The sequence below is a fragment of the Ambystoma mexicanum genome, chromosome 1p, assembly GCF_040938575.1.
Source record: "Ambystoma mexicanum isolate Mex_15411 chromosome 1p, UKY_AmexF1_1, whole genome shotgun sequence".
Taxonomy (NCBI): Eukaryota; Metazoa; Chordata; class Amphibia; order Caudata; family Ambystomatidae; genus Ambystoma; species Ambystoma mexicanum.
Genome location: NC_090921.1, coordinates 1,154,135,032 through 1,154,154,474, shown reverse-complemented (window position 1 = coordinate 1,154,154,474; position 19,443 = coordinate 1,154,135,032). Strand labels below are relative to the sequence as shown.

The window sequence follows — 19,443 nt, the reverse complement described above, 5'->3', positions numbered from 1 at the left end:
TTTTTTACCCTTGTAATGTTCCACGTTAAAGCAATAGGTTTGCGGATCAACAAACCAGTGCATGATTCCGGGATTTGTGTAGTTTCTTAAACCAAGCCACGTGAGGGGTGAGTGATCTGTGATTAAAGCAAACTTTTTCCCAGTGAGATAACATTTGAAATATCCCACCGCCCATTTTATAGCCAGGGCCTCAAGTTCTATTGTGGCATAGTACGACTAATGTACATCACTGGATGTTCTTTTCCCTCATATGTCTGTGAAAGGACTGCTCCCAGGCCCACCCTGGATGTATCAGTTTGGAGCACAAACTCTTTATTAAAGTTATGAACCTTGAGAACTGGTTCACTTCATGAAATCGTATTGAGAGTGTCAAAGCAACCCTGTTCTTCATTTCCCCACTTTATATTCTGGGGTTCAGCGCTTTTTAACTTATTGGTCAAACAGGCCATGATAGAGGAGACATTTGGAATAAACCTCTGGTAGTATCCTAACAACCCCAGAAAAGTCCTTAGTTCTCTTTTGGTCTTTGGTACTGGGGTTTCTTTATGGCTCAGACTTTTTCTGCTTGTGGTTAGACAAGTCCATTACCCACAAAGAACCCCAGATACCTCATGGCTGACTGGGCCAGGTGACATTTCTTTGGGTTGCCATTCAATCCAGCCTGTTGCTGGGCTTTTTTAATTTTATGAAAGTGTACCATGTGTTCCTCCCTACTTTTACTGTGGATGATGACATCATCCAAATAGGCCCTGCAGAAGGCAGAATACAGTCTTAGTATTTGATCCATTAGCCTTTGAAAGGTTGCTGGTGTACCATAAAGGCCAAATGTGGGTGCTTTAAATTGAAAAAGTCCTCTAGGAATGGAGAATGCAGGCTTCTCTTTGCTATCTGGGTCCAGAGGGACATTGGTGAGAACCATCGTGGAAATATAAATGTCTGTGCCCAGTCGATCAATCAAATCGTAGGCATGGGATATTTTCTTTGTGTTATAGTTATAAAACTTTACACAGAAATTCAAAAAGAACACAAATACATCATGTACGAATCAATACATTACATTTCATTACAAGATTAAAAAAAAATCAATACAAATATACACCATTTTTATTTAATGATAAATATACCCATAAAATGAGAGCATAAAGCTAACATGAATTAATTTCAGCCAAACTAACAGCAACCACCTTCCAAACGTGTACAATTGCTATAATACCGAAGGTTCTGTGCAAAGTAGTCACTTGTCTAACAGTTTCAGCTTATTCTAAGTCAAGACATAGCCTACAGGTGTGGTTGCATTTTGGTATACCAATGTCAGGACTTGATGGTCGTGTAGCCGATGATACCTCCGTCCCCAAGTACCACACAACCAGACAATAATAATACTGCCCGTGCGATCCTTGAGGCCACAGGTGATGAATGCCGTTGGCCGGAACCAGGAACGCCGGAATGATGCCCCCCTGACCACTGCAAGGCAAACACTTACGTTAAGCAATGAATACAATCTCAACCAGAGTAAACAATGTACCTACAATGGAGCTTAACCAGTATAGATGGCAGGAAACCCAAAGTGAGGTGTAAGGAAATGGGGTCTGAGGCAGCCGGAAGAGGTTGATGATAGAGGGCACTCGACTGGATGTCGACACCACCTTATGCAGGATACTTAGAACTATGAGCCAACAAGGCAGGGGAGTCCAGGAACAGTCCGAGGTCAAAAAGGCGGAAAGACTGGTTAAAGCAGAAGGGCAATCCAAAAGGCAGTCCAGGGTAAAAAGGCAGTGGTCGAGTCCGGAGAAGTACAATATCCAAGCAGCAGTACCAAGGGGAGATCCAGAAGCAGAATCCAAATCAGTCCGTGGTCGATATAACAAGAAACAAACAATCCGTAGTACGCCGAACAGTGATCAACAGGATCAGCTGTGAAGTGCTGAATTGCAGTCCGCGCGTTGCTTGTGAATGCAACAGAAACCACATGATCAGGTCACTTGACCGCGCTCCGGGACACGTGACTGAAGTATTAAGTAGTCCCTTGTTGCGCGATGGATGCTCTGCGTCTCAGTGGTCACGTGAGGTGCTGTGTGGTGCATCCGAAGCATTCCCATGATGTCGGCGCTGCAGGTGCTGCCGGAAACCTGTGGCAAGCCTCCATGGCACTCGCCAGCGCAGATACGGAGAACGTGGTGGATGCAGATGTTTTGCCCGCCGATCATTGCCAACCTCTGACCGGCAGACCTGCAGGGGTATGCGGGACCTAACCTGTGTGGGTGTTTGTTGTGTGTCGGAAGTAGAGGCTGAGGGCGGTACTAACGGGGGCATGACAGAGCCCCCGCTCAAAGGCCCACGACCACGTGGGCTAGAAGGGTACTCCCTGTGGAACCGAGCCACCAATGAAGGAGCATGAACATCGGAAGAGGGAACCCAGGATCGCTCTTCAGGCCCATAACCCAACCAGTCCACTAAGTAGTGTAGACGGCATCTAAAAACACGGGAACCCAAAATGGCGCTAACCTCGTACTCATCTTGGGAAATCACTGAGACAGGGCCAGGAGTGGAAATAATGTGAGTAGGGTCAGGACAAGGCTTGAGTAGCGAAGTATGCAATACAGGGTGCAACCTCCATGAGACCGGAACACTGAGGCGATAGGCTACCAGATTCAGGGCCTTGGAGACCCTATATGGGCCAACAAAACGAGGCAGCAATTTGCGGCACCCTGGTATACGTAAGTGGCGTGTAGAGAGCCAAACCCGGTCACCCGGCTTTTAAGTGGGGCCATCCGTCCTCTTTCTGTTAGCGGCAGTCCTCATTGAAACATGGGCTTCCTGGAGATGGATGAGGGTCTGGGCGTGGACGGATGCAAGATCCCGGGCAAAATCATTAGCAGCAGGGGTACCGGTAAGGGCAAAATCAGGAAAGGGCAGGGTACATGGGTGCTGGCCATAAAGTGAGTAAAATGGAGAGAAACCTGTAGATGAATGTAAGGCATTGTTATATGCAAACTCTGCAAGATGGAGTGAGTTAAGCCAGGTGTATTGGAATTGCAGAGTCAAACAGCGTAAGTATTGTTCCAATGCCTGATTCACCCTTTCAGTTTGGCCTCACTCTCAGGATGATAAGCAGAGGAGAAGTGTGCATCAATGCCCAATAGTTTGGTAAGGGCCACCCAAAAACGAGACGTGAACTGTGAGCCACGGTGTGACACAATGACATAAGGCAAACCGAACAGACAAAATACGCACTTAAAGAACATCCGAGTCAAAGAGAGAGCAGAAGAGATGCCTTTACAAGGTACAAAGCGGGCCATTTTTGTATAAGAGTCGACAACAACCCATATAGTATCGTAACCTTGTATGCGAGGTAAGTCCGTGATTAAGTCCATCGAGACCGTATGCCAAGGTTTCGGGGGAATGGGTAACGGCTGTAGCAATCCCAGAGGGCGACCCCTCCGTGTTTTGCATTGTGCGCATATTGAGCATGTGTTCACGTACATTTCCACGTCTCGCTGCATCAATGGCCACCGGCACCAGCGTTTCAACAACTCCAGAGTGCATCTCTGTCCCGGATGGCCACTGATAAGGGCATTGTGGGACCAATCCAGGGCTTGGTTGCGGGTGGCATTGGTGGGCAAGAGCAGTTTCTCTTGAACAAAAGGTAACCCATCCTGAAAAACCGGATCCCAATCGGTCATGGCTTGGGGGTGGTGTACTACCCATTGGCGTATAGCCGTTAACATAGATGGTGGTGGAGTGCATGCACATACAATGTGCCCTTTACCCAATAGCGTATCAGGGTAAGATGGAAGAGCAACCCCCCCATGCGAATGGGACAAGGCATCCGCCTTACCGTGAGCCACCCCAGGTCTGTGTTTGACAAGGAAATCATAAGCGGCAAAGAAAAGGTGCCAACGGACCTGTCAGCTATTTACGCACTTTAGTGATGCCAGATCCTGCAGGTTATTGTGGTCTGTGAAAACGACAGTCTGGTGTTTTGCCCCTAGGAGGTGGTGTCTCCAGACTTGGAAAGCGTCCCTAATGGTTACGAGCTCCTTTTCAGTGACCGTATAATGTGTTTCGGCTGGCGTGAATTTCCTGGAATGGTAAGCCACCGGGTGTAGTGCACCGGTGGACGGACATGGCTGGGACAGGACAGCACCTAGTGCAAACGAGGATGCATCAGCTTCTACAACAAAAGGGAGCCCCGGATCCGGATGTTGTAGGACTGGAGCTGTGGTAAACGAGGTTTTAAGGGTGTCAAAAGCCATTTGTTGTTCTGTAGTCCATTCAAAGGATACCTGAGGACTGGTCAAGGTGGTTAAGAGAGCCACAATGGAGGAGAAATTAGCGATGAATCGCCGGTAAAAGTTTGCAAAACCTAAAAAGGATTGTAATTGCTTCAACCTGACAGGGACCGGCCAGTCAGTAATGGCTTGGACTTTGGATCGGGTCATTGTCAGCCCCCCAGGTGAGATGTGAAACCCAAGAAATTCAACCTCCTTTGTGTGAAACATACACTTCTCTGGTTTTGCATATAGAGAGTTCTTCCTGAGTCGTGTAAGTACGTCTCTGACGTGAAGGACATGTTCAGTAAGTGTATGAGATAACACCAATATATCGTCTAGATATACCATGACATAGGTGTCCAAGATGTCGCTGAATATATCGTTTACGAAACGCTGGAAGGTGGCTGAGGCATTGCATAAGCCGTAGGGCATCACCGTATATTCGTACAATCCCTGGCGAGAGCAAAAAGCCGTTTTCCATTCATCGCCAGAGCGCATACGAATTAGGTCATATGCCCCCCGGAGGTCCAACTTGGTATATATTGAAGCCATGGTCAGTTTGTCTAACAAAGTTGAGATGAGCGGGATGGGGTAGAGGTTTTTTATGGTGACTGCATTTAACCGCCTGTAGTCCACACAGGAACGAAGATCCCCTTCCTTCTTGGGAACAAAAAATATGGGGCTAGCCGCGGGTGAGGTGGAAGGCCTAATATGACCTAGATGCAGAGCGTGGTGTATATATTCCTTCAGAGCCGTCTCTTCTGATGGCGACAAAGAATAGATACGGCCCTTGGGAACCGATTCCCCTTCAACCAGATTGATGGGGCAATCGTATGGTCTGTGAGGGGGCAAGACCTCGGCAGATGCTTTATCGAATACCACCTGGAAATCATGGTACTCTGAGGGCACTCCAGACATAGTAGCTCCCACCGTATGTGTTGTCTCGGAAGGACCACCCTCCCCTATAGAAACCGAATGCAGCCCCCCAAGTGCCCTTGCAGGGTTGGTAACGCCTTCTTCCTCCAGTAAACAAAAGTGCTGACACACCTCAGATTCGAAAGAGACCTGTCCAGTACCCCAGTCTATGAGAGGGTTATGCCTTGTTAACCAGGGAAGGCCCAGGATTATTCAGAACTGTGGAGTCGAGATAAGATCGAAAGAAAACAGTTCCTTGTGGTTACCCTGGATGATCACGTCCATCTGAACGGTCTGTTGTTTAATCGGACCGGAGACGAGGGAGGACCCGTCAACAGTCTGGACTGGCTCTGGATGTGTTTTGGTTACCAATGGGAGATTCATGGATTTGGCCAAAGAGATATCGATGAAACAACCGGTAGCCCCTGAATCGATAACAATATGGACTGAATGTGAGCAATCCCTAGCCGGATGATGTACCACCTGGATGACAACTGGTCTTACAGGGCCGAAGGTAGGAACCTTCCCTGGGTTATGAATCAAGCTCGTCTTGTCCCCCGTACTCAAGGACGAGCTTTCTGAAAACCCGAGTTCTTATTCTTTGGGTGTCGTGGGCACTCTTTGACATAATGTCTGTTGAGATCACAGTAGAAGCATGCATTATCAGTTCTCCGGTGTTCCCTTTCAGTTTGGGTGATGGGGCTTCATAATCCTCCTATTTGCATGGGTTCACCTGCGCTATTTAGGGAGGGAGGAGATGGATTGGCTGAGAAGCCTGTCTCTGCACGACGTTCAGACCTCCGAGTGTCTACCTGAAGTGCTAGATCTACCAGATCAGAGTAGGTGGCTGGGAGTGAAGGGACTACTGAAAGGGCGTCCTTCATAGTATTGCACAGACCCCTGCAGAACACCACAGCTTTCTTATTTTCAGGCCATTAAGTCTCTGCTGACAACTGGTTAAACCATGTGATGTATTCTATTAGGGTCTGTCTTCCTTGTGCAAGATCCAATAGCTCCAAATCCTGAGACTGGGCTTTATACCTGGTATCAAAAACTTTAGCCATCTCGTTCACCAGAAGGTCAAAATCATAAAGAACAGGGTGATCGTTCTCAAGGAAGGGGTTAGCCCAGGTAGCAGCAATTCCTGTCAGGTGAGAGAGTAGAAATGCGGCCTTGGTAGTAGAGTTATGGAATACCTGTGGTCGACAAAGAAAATGGAGCTTACACTGGTACGATATTTCCTGGAGTCGCCCTGGTATTTCTCAGGAGCTGCTAGAGGGAATGGGGTAGGTAATACCACAGGTGTCGGTGATGTAGGAGGTGCGGAAGGACCCGGGGTTGGAGGTGTAGGTTCACTGAATTCAGCATCAGCCGGTAATGGGTTGCGGGCACTTTGTATGGAATCTAAGCGATGGTGTATTGCAGTTGTAGCAGCCGCCATTTTTGTTCTAAGGGACACAACAGCTTGCATTAGAGCGGTCACGGGGTCCCCGGCACTGGGTTCCATCATCTGGACTACCAAAAAGTGGCTTCACAGTCTGTCAGGACTTGATGGTCATGTAGATGATGATACCACCGTCCCCAAGTACCACACGAGCAGACAATAATAATACTGCCTGTGCGATCCTTCAGGCCACAGGTGATGAATGCCGTTGGCCGGAACCAGGAACTCCGGAATGATGCCCCCCTGACCACTGCAAGGCAAACACTTACATTAAGCAATGAATACAATCTCAACCAGAGTAAACAATGTACCTACAATGGAGCTTACCCAGTAATGATGGCAGGAAACCCAAAGTGAGGTGTAAGGAAATGGGCTCCGAGGCAGCCGCAGAGGTTGATGATAGAGGGCACTCGACTGGATGTCGTCACCACCTGATGCAGGATACTTAGAACTATGAGCCAACAAGGCAAGGGAGTCCAGAAACAAATCCGAGGAACAGTCCAAGGTCATAAAAGCGGAAAGATTGGTTAAAGCAGAAGGGCAATCCAAAAGGCAGTCCAGGGGAAAAAGGCTGTGGTCAAGTCCGGAGAAGTACAAGATCCAAGCAGCAGTACCAAGGGGAGATCCAGAAGCAGAATCCAAAAACAGTCCGTGGTCGATATAACAAGAAACAAACAATCCGTAGTACGCCGAACAGTGATGAACAGGATCAGCTGTGAAGCGCTGAATTGCAGTCCGCTCGTTGCTTTTGAATGCAACAGAAACCACATGATCAGGTCACGTGAACGCGCTCCGGGACACGTGACCGAAGTATTAAGTAGTTCCTTGTTACGCGACGGACGCTCAGCATCTCAGTGGTCACGTGAAGTGCTGTGTGGTGCATCCGAAGCATTCCCATGATGTCGGCGCTGCAGGAAACCTGTGGCAAGCCTCCATGGCGCTCGCCAGCGCAGATACGGAGAACGTGATGGATGCAGATGTTTTGGCCGCCGATCATTGCCAACCTCTCGCCGGCAGACCTGCAGGGGTATGCGGGACCTAACCTGTGTGGGTGTTTGTTGTGTGTGAGAAGTAGAGGCTGAGGGCTGTGCTAACGGGGGGCGTGACAACCAAGCCATGCTCCCTTATTGGCCAAGATTTCCAACCTGTTAAATCTTAGCAGCATTAACAGTCTTATCGTTACTAGAGATGGAACAAGATGAATATACTGTTGTGGTTTCTTGAATGTAAAAAGCATTTGTGCAAAGGGAGTAAAATAACTAAGTCTAGCTATGTTATCATGAGTGTTAACCCAGTCCCGTTTTTTGTGCTGTTTCTAAATGATTTCAACAAAGCACAAGTACCATAATCCCACACAGGTTTCCAACCAATAAAAAGGAAAACATCATAATTTATCATTTTAAAGGTTGGCAGTAGCGCACTTGTATGGGTCCATAGGGCAGTCTTCCCTATCCCCAATAGCGCACTTTCCAACATACTCATTATTTTAATATAAATATTGCCCTGATTAATCTTAATCATGGATGAAAGGGAGGTCAGACCCAACTCCAGTCTTACTGCCTCAACTGGCGTTAAATTCGACAGACCCAAAAACGTTCTCCATACAACACCCTCATCTCTGTTTGTCCAAACAGAGTGATCTTTATAGGAGGCTTATGAAGCATAGTGTATGGTAGAAACAAGCTTTTGTCTACAGATGTGTTACACTCACCTGGACCCCACAGGGGTGTCGATCGGACCTGGACAGCTGCGGTCTCCGTCAACGTGATGCGTAGTGCAGAGATGACTGTCTGGACTGGCCCGCCTAGTCTTGTCTGCTGGACCCGAAGAAGTATTTTCCTGCAAGTGGAGACAGGGATTAGCCACCTGTGGGTTTTAGTGATGGCCTCCCAACTGTTCTCGCTCTCCCGCACTAATCACCTCCGATATCCCCTTAGTAACCTCACATATGTTTGTAAAAGATGAGCTCTCCATCCTGCATGTCTTGCAGGGGCGCGTACATACCATTTACTTCACTGGTTTGAAGGTATTGGGAGAGTTCCGGTAAGCATTGACTCTGAAGTCCCAGGCGGGATTGGTAAGTATCAAGTTCAAAGAGTTCAATGTGCCCGATGTTCACTCTTGTCCCCTTCCTTCCTTAAGTTGCAACTGAGTTTGTGAGAAGAAGGTCTCGTAGCTGCTGCTGGCGTTCAGGTGAGAGTCTGTGTTACCCAACGCTGTCCGGTAACTATTGCATGCGTTAAAGTGTTGTTTTTCTCCCTCTTTACAGATACCTGTAGTAAAATAGTCCCATCCAGGCCTCACGTTGGCTTGGATTTATTTGCAGCATGGTCTTCATGAGGTAAGTAATGTCTATGAACCTGGCGCCATGATTTTTATTATGAGCTTGGCGCCTACGGCGCCAGGGCTGAACCCAGACAGCCCCTAGCTGGGGCTGCTGGGGTTTTTGTAAATGTCTGGATGCCTGCTCCCGGGGCTGATGGGCTTGATCCGGATGCCCGGGGGTAGGCATCATGACCAGATGCATATAACACCAATGAGGCTATATCCGGCGGTGCACCTGGCGAACTGCCTAATTGCTGCCATAGTGGCTGTGGCTTTAGGTTGCTTTTTTCTCAGATGCATATCCTCACTGCCACCCGACCGAATTTCACACCCCAAATAACAATAGTTGGTTACTCTCGATAACAGTTTCCCCACACATAATTTGATGGAGTGTCCCACATTTCATCCAAAATACCAGGAATTGCATTTTTCTCATTTTAACAGTGAGCCCATTGTGTTCTGCATATTCAAGTTTGGCCCAGGAACTCCAACTAAGTCCCATAAATGTACTACCAATTGTCGGTGTACCCAAGCCACCCCACTTTTATGTGGCTCAATCTAGGAGGAGCATTATTAACTTACCCTATAAAACGCCCCAAATCAGAGACAAACAGATTAAATTGGAGGAGTCCAACAAACAACCTTGTCAGACTGCCCATCTGATTGGCACTGGAGTTCACCCAACCCATTCAGTTGCACACATGCCAAATTAACATAATACAAAAGTTGGCAGGGAAAAAGGAAATTATCAGGCTTCGTATAGAGGAAGGGAATCCATCTCCTTAGTTTGCTCAATTAAAGAGTTAACAATGAAAATATTCATGTTGGTCGATAGGCCCTTTCTAAAACAAGTTTGGAAACAGCTCAAGGATTCGATACAGCTATTTATCTCTATCAATAGACAGGTTGATCCTTAAAGAACTTGAATCTCCTATTGCCGCTATTGACAACTGTATCGCAGATGCCGTGTGGTGCACGAACATTCAGAAGGCAATACTAGATAAAATATCAATGCTCCAAACCAAAATCAACCAAAAAAAACGAATCCTGCCGGCCAACCTCAAACATAAGACATCCACCACCAATAAGACTAGCCCTGAACCATCTATCAAACCATTTTGCTTCTCTCCACTGGACACCTGGGAAGTGGTAAACATCATCAGGAAACTAAAACCGTCCAATTGTCAAGGTGACTCCAGCCCCGCTCCAATCATTAAAGCGGCCACGCATGACCTTGCCCCTTTCATCACCAGCCTTATCAATGTCTCTTTCAAAACAGGTACGATACCTGATAATTTAAAAGATGCCTGGGTCATCCCACTCCTTAAAAACCCCTCACTTGACCCTAGCAACCCCTCTAATTACAGACCAATTACAACAGTTCCTGTTCTACTAAAAATACTGGACCTAGCTGCCTACTAACAAATTCAAGCATATCTAGAAACCAACAACCTCCTGGGCCTCAGGCAATCTGGCTTCCTCCCTAGACATGGTACAGAAACGGCTTTGATTGACCTTGTAACACAAATGCATGATATAAAAGACACGGGCAAATTAGCACTCCTATTACTACTCGACCTATCAGCGGCCTTAGACCTTGTCAACCACCAAATACTGTGCCAGCACCTAAAATCAGCCACACACTTCTCTGACTCCGCTACCTCTTGGATTAGTTCTTTCCTTGCCAACAGAACCATGAGAGTCTTCTCATCCTCAGCCTTGGCTGAACCGTCTCCGGTACTCTGTGGGGTCCCTCAAGGATCATGCGTATCCCCTACGCTCTATAATGTCTGTACTAAGCCATTATTCGATATTCTGGACTACATGGGTGTCTTGTATACTAACTATGCCGACGACACCCAGATATGAATCCCAATCTCAGGAAATCACTTTGAAGATTCCAAAGTCTTTAACGGAATTTACTCAGTAATCCAAGCCTGGATGGCACACCACGGAATTTGCTTAAATGATGAGAAAACTGAGATACTAATACTTGGCTCCCGCACTAGACTGAACAAACTAGACCCTTCATTTAAATCCTTCATTATTGATGGCAACACCATCACGGCTTCCAATAATACTAAAACTCTCGGTATTTACCTTGATGACACTTTATCCTTCAACAGACAAACTAATGCCGTGGCTGCAGCATCTGCTTACACTTGCAAGCTTATTACTGCTTGTAGGCCTTTCCTGACAACACCCAACTGCATCACCCTCGCCAGAACGTTAGTTATGTCCAAAATCGATTATTGCAACTCACTCTTCTTAGGGACTAGCCTTAGAAACGTGAACAAACTACAAGTGACGCAGAACAACGCTATCAGGGCTGCCCTTAACATCCCGAAGAAGTCACACATTTCTGACACAAGACGTAACCTGAACTGGCTTTCTGTCGAACACAGAATTGCCCTTAAAGCTCTAGCCTTAACACACAAAGCCAGAGCCCATCTTGCCCCAGCTTACCTCTTCAACAAACTCCTGCCACACACTTACTCAAGGCCACTAAGATCGGCCCAAGGCAACACTATGTCCATTCCCACATTCAAGCTGCAGAACTCAGGGGGTTCTAGCTTTCCTGTCCAGGCGGCAAAGCTCTGGAACACGCTCCCGACATCCATTAGATCTGAACCCTCCTTCCACCTCTTCAAAAGAAAATCCAAACTCTGGTTGCATGACCTTGACTGCCAGTCGCCTCATGGATCTCACTAGCATGGCTGCGGCCGCGGCTATGCCTTCTGTACTTGATTGCACTCATTACTGTGTCCTGCATACTTTTGTTGTAACCTATTTTATTGTGTAACTGTATTATTCTATGTAACTGGATTGCCTTAAGAGCTGTAATAGCTGTACGATTTGCACCCAGCTGCCCCAGGGCCGGGAGCGCTTTACAAATAAATAAAATACAAAAAAAAAATACAAACAGACTGGCCATCGTTACAGAGGAGCACTCTACTGGAACTTCCTTCCATTCTTTTAAGATGTTAACATGGTAGATTTGGGATTTGAGTCTTCTATCAGGTTGTGATAATTTGTAATTGCATGGACCAGTGTGTTTTAAGATTTCATATGGATTATGTCACCGGGACAACATCTTATTTTCAGACGTAGGGAGAGGTACTAGTGTTTTTTGCTCGATGGAAAAGGAACAGGTTATAGTTTTTTTAGTAATATAAGTCCTTTTGATGTTCCTGGGTCTTGGCTAGATGTGAGTGGACTGGCAATCAAACAATCTTCCTATGTTCCTTTTATTCTCTGTGCTGTTTGAGATAAAGGCAACACAGCTTTCTCCCTCTCCTCCCAGGTTTCCCTGAGCATATGTTGTACATCCCTCGGTTCATGCCCATGAAGTCCAAACAGTGAAATGCTTGGGGTTGCCTGTGGAGCTTTCTAACAGTGAAGAGAGCTTGAGGAGTCATCACATCCCAATCCATGCCATCTCTTTCGACGAGCTTCATGAGGTCGGTTTTAAGGGTTTTATTGAAACGCTCGATGAATCCGTCCGTCTTATGATGATATACCGATATGCAGAGCATTTAAATTTGGAGTATCTCCTTCACCTCAGTCATCAGTTTTCTCATGAAATTGGTCCCTTGATCAGTGAGTATTTTTTTGGGGACAGGAATGAGATGAGATATTTTAAGATTTGTTGTGTTGAACTGTTTTGCATTGGGAAGGCCTCGGGATAGCAGGTTGCATAGTCTACAATGACCAAGATGTATTTGTTTTCACGCCGGGACAGCTTGAGAGGACCCACAACATCTACCCCTATGCAGGAAAATGGAATATCTATAATGGGTAAGGGATCAAGGAGGGTTGAAGCATAAAGGTGTTATAATATGATATGAAGTGGCATTCATAACGTGCCTGTACAAAAGTGTTTCTAGGCATGACAAGGAGGGGGAAACAAAGGGAGGACAAAATAACGATCTTATTAGGCCTTGTGTCATTCAGATTGTGCAAGTGCGGGGATGCCTATTTGGGACCTTAAAACACCCTCTGCTGTTGTATCTCCTCTGTACAATAACCCACGTTTGTGGAAAAACAAGGGAGCATCTTTATTTCAACCTTCCTCTTCTGACACCACCTTCTGAAAAGCCTCAGCTTCTATGGCTTATATGGGATCATTGCGCTGACCAAAAGTAAGTTCTGGTATGATCTTAATGTCTTCAGCATCTGTCCATGAGGTGTATGTTCCTGGCTCGGGTTCCCCTCTTATATCTGCTTCACCAAATGCCTTTTCTTCTATATCAGTTTGCTCTTGCTCAGGGACTTGCAGCAGATCAGGCAACACAGCCTTTTCTACTATCCACTGTGCAAATTTGGGTCCAATTTTCGGGGTCCACCACCCAAGCTGGATAAGTCAAAGCCAAAGGATTTGGGCGTAGACATTGAGGCGTTGGAGGCCCAGTTACTAAGTTGAGTCAACTTTAGGTTTCCCGGTTTTGGTCAGAGAGGTCAGATCCCAATCTTGACACCAAACGTAAGTGTGCAGAAGTGCAGAAGTATGAGTCTGACACATTGGAGGCATATTTGTTGTCAAATAGTTTCATTAAAGATTAAGAAAAGGAAACACCTATCTAGCCCTATTTCTACGAGGGGTATCCCTACCTTAACAAAAAGACTCTGTCCTGTGTCAAACCCTATTTCCGTCCCTTGCATACTATGTTAACTAAGGCCCACTGTGACCCTGTGGATCCAGAAGAAGAATTCTCCTGTTCTGGATTCCAACTAAAAAGTCCAGTTCTGAATATTCAAGTCTTGATAGGAAAATACAATATCTAAGTATCAGGAAGAAGTCCCTTCCCCTCTTCTTCTTTAACCTAGCAAATGTCTCATTAAGTCTGGTTCCTGATCCTACCAGACTTGATCTGCAACTGACCTTGTTTCAAAGGGTTGTACTTTCACAAAACAAATATTCCACAGCAAACCCGGCTCACTATCCTGCCAGATTTTCCTGTAGTTCCTTCTTTCATCACCTTCACCTGTGTCTCACAAGAAAACAAACATCAAAAGCAAAGTCCTCAAAATGTATCGTCAGGTCTGGTTTCCTCATCCTAACAGACTTCACTGTTGTTCCAGAGAACATGTTAAACAATGGGCCCTTTCCCCTTTATCATATCTTCATCCTGCTCACTTTTGTTTGGGTCCCAGATATTTCAAGTACATTTTGGGGCCTTCCCGATTTGCTCTGCATCTTTTCTCTCATTTCTGTGGGTCCCTGAACACTTTATGCCTTCTGGGTCTCTCCCTGACTTGTTTTGACCCGCAGAACCTTGTTTGCATGCCTCCTTAGACTGCAATGGGTCCATGACTCTCCTGTACTCTTCTTGTGCAGCTTCATTAGTTTCATATGGGTCCAGACCCCCTCTCATGTTCGCCTTGTAGCCCAGCACCCTGTTTGTGTGCTTCCCTAGACTGCAATGGGTATTTGACCCTCTGTACTCTTTTTGTGAACCTTCTCCAGTTTCATATGGGTCCCCGATCCCTCTCTCAGGTCTGCTGTCCCTTTTTGCCAGGCCTGGTTCACTAATCTGCCAGGCACTGTTTCTCATATGTCCGCTTTGTATTTATTGCCAGGGACTTGGGTGATGGAGAAAGGGTTCCTCTGCTTTCCTGAACTTCCCTGTTTGCTCTTCTTAATCCCTGTCACCTCTTACAGTAATTTAAGTACTTTTCATGTTGTTACTATTTGCCTTGGGTGTTTTCGCGGGACCATCTATGCTTGATGTGGGCTTCTGCGCACCTTTCGGCTCTCATTGTCTCCATGCTGTGCTTCCAAGTCCATTCTCTCTCAGTTCACGCCTCCTGTCTCGGTCGCAAGTTCCGGCTCCTGGTTGCTCCCGGACCGCCGATTCTCCAGCAGGGATAGCTCTGAACACCTCCTGTGTTTGGCAAGGCTCTGCCACCTTCCCCTGCTCTTAGAGGTAAGCTGTTTGCCAGCTCTCGCTTCCTCCAGTGAGGATCTGTATTTGCGTACAGTCCTTTTTCCCTTTTTATGTTTGGGATTGAGTTGGATTGAGTATACTGCGTATGTTGGTTCCGCAGTGGACTTTTTCCTCTTTGCCCAATCTTCTTCGTGTCATTAGTAAAAGGTATTCCAACTGAGTAGTTCTCACTCTTCCTCATCATAGTATGTTCAAAGTGGTTGGGGTTTCCTATCTTACAGTAATAGATGGATTTGTGGGAAATTATAGACGGGGTAGATGGGTGAAAGGACTGAGGGGACTAAGAAGGAGGAGGTGATACCATGTTCTCCCAGGATAGACTTCGCTGGTCCCTTGGAGGGTTCCCCTCCCCATGAGATCCACTCCCTGAGTGCCACCTCCAGGGAGACTATCGGGTAGCGGCCTCACCTCCCTGGCCTCATGGAAAGGAACTCCCCTCATGTGAGCAGCAACAATACCCTGGGATTCGTCACATTACTTATAGGTAAGGTGCTACTTTCTTGAAAAAAGCTTTGTAAATTTGCCCTGTATTTTGTATTATTAAGCCTCAGGTCTTATTCATTGGTAAGGCCCATTTTCATATCTCCTATATGCCACTGTACAATCATGTTCTCATCCCTCATTTTGTAAGCCACTTCAACATTGATTTCAAGAAAGGGCCTTGAGTCCCATCAACCCATTCAGATTGCCTTTGTTTTGCTTAAATGTGCAAGTACCCCAGAGGTGCTGTGACGGTGTCAGGATGCTGCATGAGCAGCAAGGCCTACCTTCATTGCCTCAGGGTCCAACCTGCTTTTTGAACCACTGCTCGTATTTTTGTAGGGCAGTTAAAAACATCTCTTGATGTGGGTGCATATTTGGTTGCTGGATCTGCAAAGAACGTTACATTTTTGGTGAACTCCAAATGTTATTATTATTATGCATAAAAACAAGTTGAATATCCATGTTAAGAAATTACTAGAAGCATGTTACTTTTTCATACAGGCTCTTCTGATGTCTGTCTATGCATTGAAAGTAGTACAGTGTAGTTTCTTGGACAGGTTCTTAAGTTGTCCCATGGTGGCTGTAAAATAATCAACTAGTCTAGCCTTGTGGGTTCACATGTATTGAATTTTGGTACTTGTAATGCTTTACACAATGTAAAATGACATGCTACTAACGCCAGGTTTTAGACAGCATTATTGCAACGCTCAGTTTCTGCCTATTATAGAAAGACACAAGTGTGAACAAAGTAGTTGGGCGAGGAAAGTGGGTAGTTTGTCTACATTACTGGCTTGAGAATGTTCACACTCAGCAGGTATTTGACATGCTAATTACTGTTTGCATGGGCCTCATTACGACCCAGGCGGTAAGTTAGCGCCTGGGTCGTACCCTTACCACCATGGTGTAAACTATGTTTACACCATGGTGGATGGCGGATTTACCGCCCCATTCCAAGGTGAATCCCCATTTCCCATTTACCCTTCCCCATTCCCATTTTTGCCCCATAGGGCACAATGGGAGTGGGGAAGGCGCTAATTACGCCACCATAAATTACGGTGGCGTAATTAGCACCATGGTCCCTTAGCGCCATGGATTTTAACACCTGCAAAAAGCAGGCGTTAATATCACCATGGCGCTAAGGGACCTTGTAATCAGGCGTTAAGGGTCGGCGCCGTTTACGGCGCCGTTAACCCCTTAACGCCTGATTCGTAATGAGGCCAGCTGTCTTACACATGTCATTGTAGTCACTATGGTACAGTTGTGAATGCTGATCATATGATCACATATCTGTCAAATGTTTCCATGTTCTTGCACAGACGGTCAGTAAGGTTCTCATGAACTCCTAACGGGCACAGCAATCCCTTAATCCTGCCCATTCCTTTTACAGGCCACAGCCACCTACTAAGGGTCTCCAATTCTCCCACAGGACACAACCAGCCATTATCTTTCTCAGGTTTGTTCACAGGGTACGGCCAGCCACTATTGTTCTTTGATGCCCCCACAGGGCACAGGCACCGCTTAAGGGTTTCGGGTACTGACAGAGGATGCAGCTACCCTTAAAGTGTTTCACGATTTTTCATAGGGGAGGGCTCCGTCACCAGAGATGTCTCAGGTCATCCCACAGGGCGCAGTCACCCTTTAAGTGTGCTACATTTTTTCACAGGGCATAGTTGTTCACTAGATTGGCAGGCTTTTTCATAGTGTGTAGCGACACACTGAAGCCCTCAAGCCCTCCCTTAGAGTGTTTTTTTAATATTATCCATCTCTCCCACAGACTGCATCCACCCACTCTTGCAGTCATGGGAGTTCCCCTGTGAGGCCTGTCAGGGCCTGTCACTCACCCGAGACTACCTTACTCCATCCCGCCTGTGCAAAGCCCTACAGGAGTTATGGGTTGTGGAGCTCCATATGTGGTGTCCGATTACCCACCACTAATACATGGTTCATCTCACCACAGCTAACGCACTGCCCACAATAAAAGCAGTAGGTACCCCAATTCCCTATAATGTAGACCAGGGGGTCGTACCCAAAAATGCCTGCTGACAGTGGAATACCACCCTCATCTGTTTACCCCTGTGCTATCCTCGTAAACAGAGGATGGCACAGGGCAACCTGTTGGTCTTGGAAGCAAGACCACGCAGAGCAACAGAGGTTTGAATCCCAGATCCGCGCTTAGAAACCGGACTCAGGTATGCTATAAAACGGTATAATATGCAGCGTTATGAAAAATTAAATAAATAAATAAATACATATAACTTCCACACGAGATGTATAATAACGTTTTGGCTATTATGTATGATCCTTTATCTTTAAATGTGTCCTAGATGTGCCCGAGTTATTCTTTATTAGCATTTTCAAACACTCAGAGTTAATGTCACACTTGCATGTTTGTAAGGCAGTACTTATATTGGGGAGCCAAAAGTAGTTCCTGGAAGCTGTTGCTTTCAAGGAGGTTGGGTAGAGGTACAAGCTAAATAGCTCCCAGCAATTTCGAACATTGCAATGTTGATGTTATACTAATATAACTGACTGCCAGTTGAAATAATAAAGTTGCCAAAACACCACAACATTATCAAGATGGAATCAGCAGTAAGTGCAGGAGCTCAGAAAAAATGTGCCAAGGTTGAGCCCTGAAAATCATCCCACCCCCGAAAAATTAAGTACTGCTTTAATCTCCACACAAAAACGTCCCTAGCGCTCTGAACGTCCTGTTTCCATGTGGCATGATACAAAACACAAGGTTAATAAACAAACACACTAACCCCAATCCCAATAGTATAAGCTCTCCACATCATTACTAACTCTAACCTATACCCTAACTCTAAAATCAACATTGCCAGCCCCGCACCACCTCTGTAACTCCAAGCCTTTTGCTATTTCTCACCTGAACACTTACTCTTAACATAACCGTTAGCTTTACCCTAATCCTAATACCTACCTACCATAACCCTACTGTAGCCCCAAGTCAAGCAATCATAAGCCCTCCACGACCTCCTGAACCCTTAGTCTTACAATAAGAGCTCTGCACTTCGAGATACTTTTCAGGTGCATTTTCATCTAGTTTTGCATACCGTTTTTCAGAACAGGGAGTGGGAAATACCTGAGGTGCAGATTCGCGGTGTCAGCTTCTATTTTCAGGCATCCATTTTAGACGAGGCAGATGCAAGAAGACAGCCACGCTCTGGTCAAAGTGTGTGCAAGGGCACGAGTCGCAACTTTGCCAATAACGGAAATACGCAGAGAATCCAGCACTCTTCGTGTTTCAAGAAGTCAGAAAAAGAGGAACCATTCAAAGAAGGAAGGAAGCACATGTCCAATGTGAAAATCGTTTTTGAGGTCTCTGGCTTTCCCTCGGAAATACAGATGGTGGTGGAAACACTGAGGGCACATTATAAGCTGAATTCTCTCATTGGGAATAAAACAAATATTTCCAGGAACCATTTCAATGGTACGTATTTTGCATACCACAGAAGATTCAAAAACTCTGCCAAACCCTTGGAGATCCAATCTGTGATTTCAGTTTGCACATGTGGTCCTCGTTACAGGTTTGGTTGTCTTCCGGCAGTAAATCTGCTGGAATACCATGAAACAAAATACATTTTACCGCCACTTTACAGTCGAATTTACTGTCGGCTTACAAGCGGGGGTATATTGGTGTTTGTCCCCGGACTCCATGGCGAGTTCGGCAGAATTGCTAATGGCGGTTATTCCGCCAGTGGTAATTCTACTTATTTGCCAAACCAACAAAATCTGTCACATACTGACAGAAAGTCCCAATGTGCACTCCTATGGGAACTATGTCCCGTTGATTAAATCAATTATTTCCATTCAAAATTAAACATAATTCAATTGTTAATAGCTTTCAGGTAATTATGAATCAAAAAAACACATTTCTGACCCATGAGGGTGCTATGCCCTATATCTTAGAGCAAAGTAGTACATAAAGAATAGCTGGAGGTAGTTACTTTCAATTCAATCCAAACAAAACTTTATGTAGAGGTAAAACCAATTTGCGGTTGTTAACGGCACAGCCACCATTGGGTACATATAGCGA

At 46.0% G+C, this 19,443-nt stretch overlaps 1 protein-coding gene across 1 annotated transcript in view; it reads right to left on the bottom strand.

Annotated features, from left to right (window-relative positions):
- LOC138450306 (B-cell receptor CD22-like) overlaps window positions 1–18,573 on the bottom strand; it is a 437,337-nt gene extending 418,764 nt beyond the window's left edge. Inside the window, exon 1 of the mRNA XM_069604830.1 lies at window positions 18,490–18,573. The gene's annotated coding sequence lies outside the window, so the exon portion shown is untranslated. The remainder of the gene's footprint in view (window positions 1–18,489) is intronic.
- Between the last annotated feature and the right edge of the window lie 870 nt (window positions 18,574–19,443).